This window comes from Manacus vitellinus, unplaced genomic scaffold (assembly GCF_001715985.3).
Source record: "Manacus vitellinus isolate BGI_N305 unplaced genomic scaffold, ASM171598v3 scaffold_29_pilon, whole genome shotgun sequence".
NCBI lineage: Eukaryota > Metazoa > Chordata > Aves > Passeriformes > Pipridae > Manacus > Manacus vitellinus.
Window position 1 is genome coordinate 4,004,295 of NW_021940207.1, and position 6,226 is coordinate 4,010,520.

The window sequence follows — 6,226 nt, forward strand, 5'->3', positions numbered from 1 at the left end:
TATTTATTTATTTATTTATTTGCCAGGATTCTACAGAGAAAAAAAGAGATGATTTTGATGATTTCTTCTTCTTTTTCTTCTTTTATTTTTTTCCCTCCATCCGTTTTCTCTTTTCCTTTCCAGGACTCTGGAGTGGTGGGTTAATTCTGTGTAGCTGTTGTTGTTATTGTTGCAAAATAACCTGTAAGTCTATAAATATTCTGCTTGTATGGAAGTGTCTAACTGTGCTGGGGATGGAAAATCGCTATGGCTTTTCTGGAAGAAGGTTTTATTTCTGCACTTTTTGCTTATTGCTGGGCAAAGGCCTTTGCTGGGAGGTGGGGGGGGGGAATAATGCAAAACCTTGGCAATCTGTATTTCGAGTGCTTTTTGCAGGGGGTGCAGAGGGAGGGGACCTGTCACCCCAACCTTCTCCGCTCCTGTATGGAAATGTATTGCCCTGTATGTAAATCTGTGGAGATTTCTGCCCCTGTCTCCCAGCCTTGCGTATTTATTTCGAGGGGGCCTGCTGCGAGCGTATGGTTTGGGGGTGGTTCAGATCGCTCAGTTTTCTTTCCTAGTCGGGTATTTGGGCTGCGAGGGGCTGGTCGGGGTTGTGGGGAGCAGGAGAGAGCACTCTCCGGGCTGCGATGGCATTCCCGGGCCCTGGTGATTAATAGAAATTTGTTTACGAGAACAACCACCGCAGGTCACGGTGCCCTCGGTCCACTCGTGCAATTGCTCGGAGCTACTGATTCCACCACCGACGAGCCCACGGAGCGGCCACCGTGGACACAGAGTCCCCGGCTGCTGCCTTTATTTTGATTTCTCAGCTGAGCTCTTGAACCGAAACGCTTTAAAGCAAGGGCGGGGGGGGGGAATAAATTAGGAAGAAAGCCCTTCTGCTAATACGACTCGTCATTAAAAATAGCCCGGTGGCAACACAGGGATGGTACTCCCGAGACACTTGCGGTGGTACAGATATGCTGGAGAGACGGCTTTCCTGTAGTTAAAACGCACTATGTAATTCCCAGGGAGTGAGCGCAGCCGGAGCTGAGTGACTTGTGCGACTCCGATCCCGGCCCCGGGCAGGGAAGGGGCTCCCGGGTCTGCAAGTGGCCAAAGGAGAGACAAACCCAAGAATACCGACTCTGCTCCGGGATTTTGATTTTCGTTTTTCCTCAACCATGAAATTCAAAGGAAGGGGGTTGCTGGGGGAGGCAGATCTGTGCTGTTTGCCATTTCTCTGCAGTGTGTGACGCTTTCGCTTTAGCCGGAGCCCGGCGAGCCCAGCGCCCGCGGGACGCTCGGGAGCAGCGAGAGCGCTGCCGCTTGGGGGATTTTTGCTGGAGACCCGAGGTCGAGCACGGCTTCCGTTCAAGTAGCACTTTCACAGGAGAGATTTCTCACCCTGCCTGGTCACAGCCAAGCCGGGCTTGCATCAGAGTTTCCATTCTAACTCCCCTCGTTGCAGGGACATAAAGAGCAACCAGCAGCATCCCCTTCGGACTGGGAACTGGGCGGCCTGGGCGCCTTTGCTGGGTTTTTGGCCTTTCTCCTCTGGTTTCATACCTTCTCCTACTCCCTCTCTGTCACTCACGGCCTGGCTGCAGCTACCCTGGGGCTCCTACCACCTGCCTGCACTTCCCATTTCTTCCTGCTGTACCCAAAAGCAGCAGTGGTTCCTGTGGGGTCTTGCTGGGGACTTTAGGGTGCTGGGGATGGGGTTGTTTCCCTTGGAACCCTCTCACCCCCTCAGACAGAGGGATTATTGCTGAGTGAGGCCTTGTCATCCTCTTCCCTTGCCTGTCCCATCTGAGTCCCAGCTCTGGGGGCCTGCATGGCAGCCAGTGGCAGTGTGGTGGCTGCCAGAGCAGCAATGTCCCGGCAACAGCCTCCCTTGCCTCCACTAGCTGACAGCAAGCGGCTTCACCCTGGGGGGAAAGGTGGCCTCACGGTGGGGAGTGTCACTGAAGGGAGTGTGGGAAGCCACCAGCAGCCCTTGTGCTGGCTGTGGGATGTTCCTCATCGGCCTGGGGCTCGGGGTGGCTCCTGCACACCCACGAGGTGCCTGTGTAGCACATGGAGGAGCAGCAGCTCAGCCCTGCTTTTGGGGTGCTGTGGCAACCCCACTGAGGGGGGGGCCAGCCCCACACACTCCTCTCTCAAAAACACCCTCCACACTGCAGAGAGCTCCTCACCCAAGCAAGGGTTTGAACCCTTGTGTGCCACCCTGCGAAGTGGTGGCAATACTGGAACAGGGGCAATGCTGCTGGGAAATGGTCCCCTTGGAGTTGGCAGGAGTATTTCTGGTCGCACTGGAGCAGCTCCAAGGAGCAGGAGCGGAGGCAGGAGCAGTGCTGGGCATCACCACAGGTGCCTTGCACCCCTCCGCGGGCTGTCCCTCTCCAGCCTCTCCATGCCCCCCCCGGCAAAGCTCCTGGGATGAAAAGCAACCCCTCTGCCTGCGTGCTGGCGTGCAGGGCATGAAGTGGCGTGAAATTATTCAGCTGCCTCTGAGAGCTGCAGTTGGATGTTGAAGGCCCTTGGAGCTGGAGGTGCTGCTTGGCAGCAAGGGGAGCTCCTGGGTTTGGGTCATTCTCCCCATCACCCAGGGGACACAGGACAGGTTTTTAAGGTATATCTAGGCCAGTATGTATTTTTCCCGGGTGAATTGCACCCCTGGAAAGAAGTGCGTGTCTTTTACAAAACACTGCTTAAATAAACAGTACCCAACTGTAATTTTTTCTTTTAAATTAACTCCTTCAGGCCATGAGGCTTCCCCATCCCCACACAACTGCCAGGACTTTTTAAGGAACAAAAATGTGTCTGGGAGAGAAAAGTTTAGCCTGACAGAAGAGAGCCTGTGAACCTCTCCCCTTCTCCATGGCCCTCGAGGATGGGTTTTGGGAACAGCCTGCCCATTTTGGAGCTGGGTGCCGCCACATGAATGTTACTTAAAAGGAGTTTCGTGCATATTAATGCATGTGCAGCGAGACCAGGCTGCACACTGTGCGGGGACAGCCGATTCCCTGCCTGAATTCAACTATCTTGTTTTCTAATCTAACCTACTTTTTTTCTTTTGCCTTTTTTTTTTTGTCAGAGGCCAGTGCTTTGCAGGAACCTGTTCTCAGTGCAATCTCAGAGCTTTTTGTGGGTGTCTGATTTCTGTAACACGTTTTGGTTTCCAGTATGAATGTAATGTACAGAGAACATCATGACACTGCTCTAGGTGAATGTGATCTTATCTACCTGACATTTAGGGTTTTTTTAACCGTCCAATTCACCTGATTTGCATAAAAATCACATGATTTTACTTTTTTTCCTCCTTTTTTTTTCATGCATCATCATAACAAACTACTTGGGTTTATCAGGCTGCTTTCTGCCTATCAGCATGAACACAGGGCCTGTCTCTCTCCCCTTCATTCCTTCCCGATGGAGGTTGGGGATGTTAAAGGTGGCAGGCACTTCTGATCTCAGACAGCCACTGAAATCCTTAATAAGCAAATGTGTACAGTTTAACTTCCAAGAAAACAAAGCAGCTGAGCATGCATACCATCGGGTTCCTGTTAATTTAAATAGATGAGACTTCTTTTTATCGATAAGGAAACTCCCCCGGAACAACCCCCTGGATCCCAGCAGGCTCCCCCTGCCACAGCCGTCCTCATTACAAAACAAGGCCGCAATTAAAATAAACTCCAAGAGCTAAACAAACTGCTGCCTCTCGCTGGTCATGTGTTAGCTTTAGCCTTTAACGCAGAACAAAACATTTTCTTGGGTATCGGAAGAGGCATGGGATCCAACTGGGAGGAGAAGAGGGAGCAGCAGCCGGGTGTATGGGAATGGCAGGGTGCTGTGATGCTCATCGGGGCTCCTTTCTCTTGCTTTCTTTTCTTTGTTTTTCTTGTTTTAATTTGAGTGTTTGTGATCTGACTCGGTCTTTACTGCAAGGGAAAAGGCTGGAAGTGGAAAAACTTGAATGTCATGGTAAAGCCTGGCTGTCCCAGCACGCCCTGGGCACACCTGACCATACCTCACCCCCACCCAGCCTGGCTCCCACTCAGCCCACCATCCACTTGCCCATCCACAAGCCCCCAGCTCAATTTGTGTTACTGCCATCACACCTCGTGCAGAGGCTTTAGGTGTCCGTAGATGCCACTCGGCATCTGGAGCTGGACTGGTATTGGGAGGGGGAGCACAGGGTGACCAGGACAGGACCAGAGGGATGGTGAGATGGCTGGAGGGAGGGAGAGCCAAAGGCTGCAGTGGGGTGTGCAGCCGGCCCGCAGTGCCTCCGTGTCACAACGTGGCTCTTTGAACTGCCAGAGAGCACGTTGTCACCTCCTGCCATGTGCAGACACCCCGTTTGGGGTAATGAATCGTGCTTAGACCAACGCCCCACAAGAAGAACTGCTCCGATGATAGGGGGGTGTGCATCCACACCGTGTGCAGATCAACCCCCAGGATAATATTCCTGCAAAATTGCCCAAATAACTGGCATATCTGCTTGGCGCTTGGTGCCAGGAGACAGTGCAGACTTGCCTGTCAAAAATGACTTTCCTCCCACATAGGAGCAAAATATCTGCCTGTCTGCCTGCCTGATCTCCCAAACACTGGCTGTGCATAAACATCAGTTACCGGGAGGTGGGTAAGGGCCGTCCCCCTCCCACTGAGCACCCACAGCCCGATGTCAGTCCTGCCCCATCTTTGATTTAAAAAGGAAACTTCATCCAGAAGTTTTCCAGCTGCAGATAATTACCTCTCACCCCTCCCTGGTCCCAATCAATTTTTAACCAGTTATGGACCAAAGCCCGTCCGTGCCTCGGTGAAGCTGTTCTGGATGGGAAGCCTTCTGGCAGGACACATGAACCTTCACCCGGTCAGCATCCCCAGCCCACTCCCTTACTTGTCCCCAAATCTTGTCATCCTTGGCACCCTCAAAGCTATGAAGCATGTGACCTGTGGAAGCTGAAAATCCCTGGCCCGTGGCTGAGCAGCACCACTGACCTCCTTCCTTTTCAACAGATCTGTCAGCTCTCAGCTGTCAAGATTAAAAAAACCTCACTAACCCATACAGATACTTTTCTGATAAGGAGTTATGCTGAGGTAGTTCAAACCTAATGTGTAAGTTGCTTTGTTGGGGAAAAAATAATAAAAAGAATAAAAGGTAGTGCTTGCTTTGGTTGGTTTATAGTATTCTTTATTACTCTTATGCCTCAGAGAATCTTGCAGATCCCTGATATTAAAAAGCAGCGGAGAGCCTAAGAAGAAGGATGATGCCTCAAACTTTTACAGGCATGAGGACATTATAATTAAAAGAGGGATTTGCATTGATCCTGATAATTTTCGAAAAGGCCTCTAAAGTTCAGGCTAAACTAGCCTGGGTTTTTTTTGTTGTTGTTTTTTAATAAGTCCCTGGACGTCTCAGCCAGTAGAGTGCTATGTGAATTTCAATTTCTCTCTTCAAATAAAACATCGATGTAATTTTTATATTCTTTGAAATGATCTGTGCAATTTTGTTCACAGAAACTCTTTGATTTAGACTTAAAGGATTTAGTGACTGGATAGGAGGGTATCCGGAAGTAATGGTGAAAATGGTAATTATTTGTTTTACTGCCTTCTGAAATTCTTTTATTTCTCTGCACTATCTCTAAAAGCATGTCTGGCAATAACAAGCTGTCTCTGAAAAGAATTCAATTAAATGTATTGCCAACAGAATATTTTATAATTTTTTATACCAGTAGTTAGAGTGTTAAATAATATATTAGTAGATTTATAGACTACATTTAGGTACAACTATGAATAGCTACAGTAAAAACTCAGAATATTCATGTGAAAAAGGAGGGGGGGAAGTTTGGATTCTGGGTTTTAAGATTTTTTTCTCCTCGTTCTTCTTACTTGAGTTTCAGTTTTAAAACTTAAAAAGAATTAGATTTTCATATCTTTTTTCTGTTATTCTCAAATGACAAGCATAAGTTAGCTATTTTTTGAGACAAAAATTCCCATGAGATTTCTCCTTGTTTTAAATAATTAAATATTAAAGGAGTAAGAAAGAAGCAGGCAGATCCTACGATATGGACATGAATCAAATGAGATATTTATTTGCATAGGTACATGGCAAATAGGAAAGGATCGATCACGAAGCTGTATGAAATTGCCAGTTACTCCATTACAGTGTTACAAATAGATTATTACCCATAAGAACATAACTCTTAATGTCCTAAAAATAATTTAACGCTAGGATTAT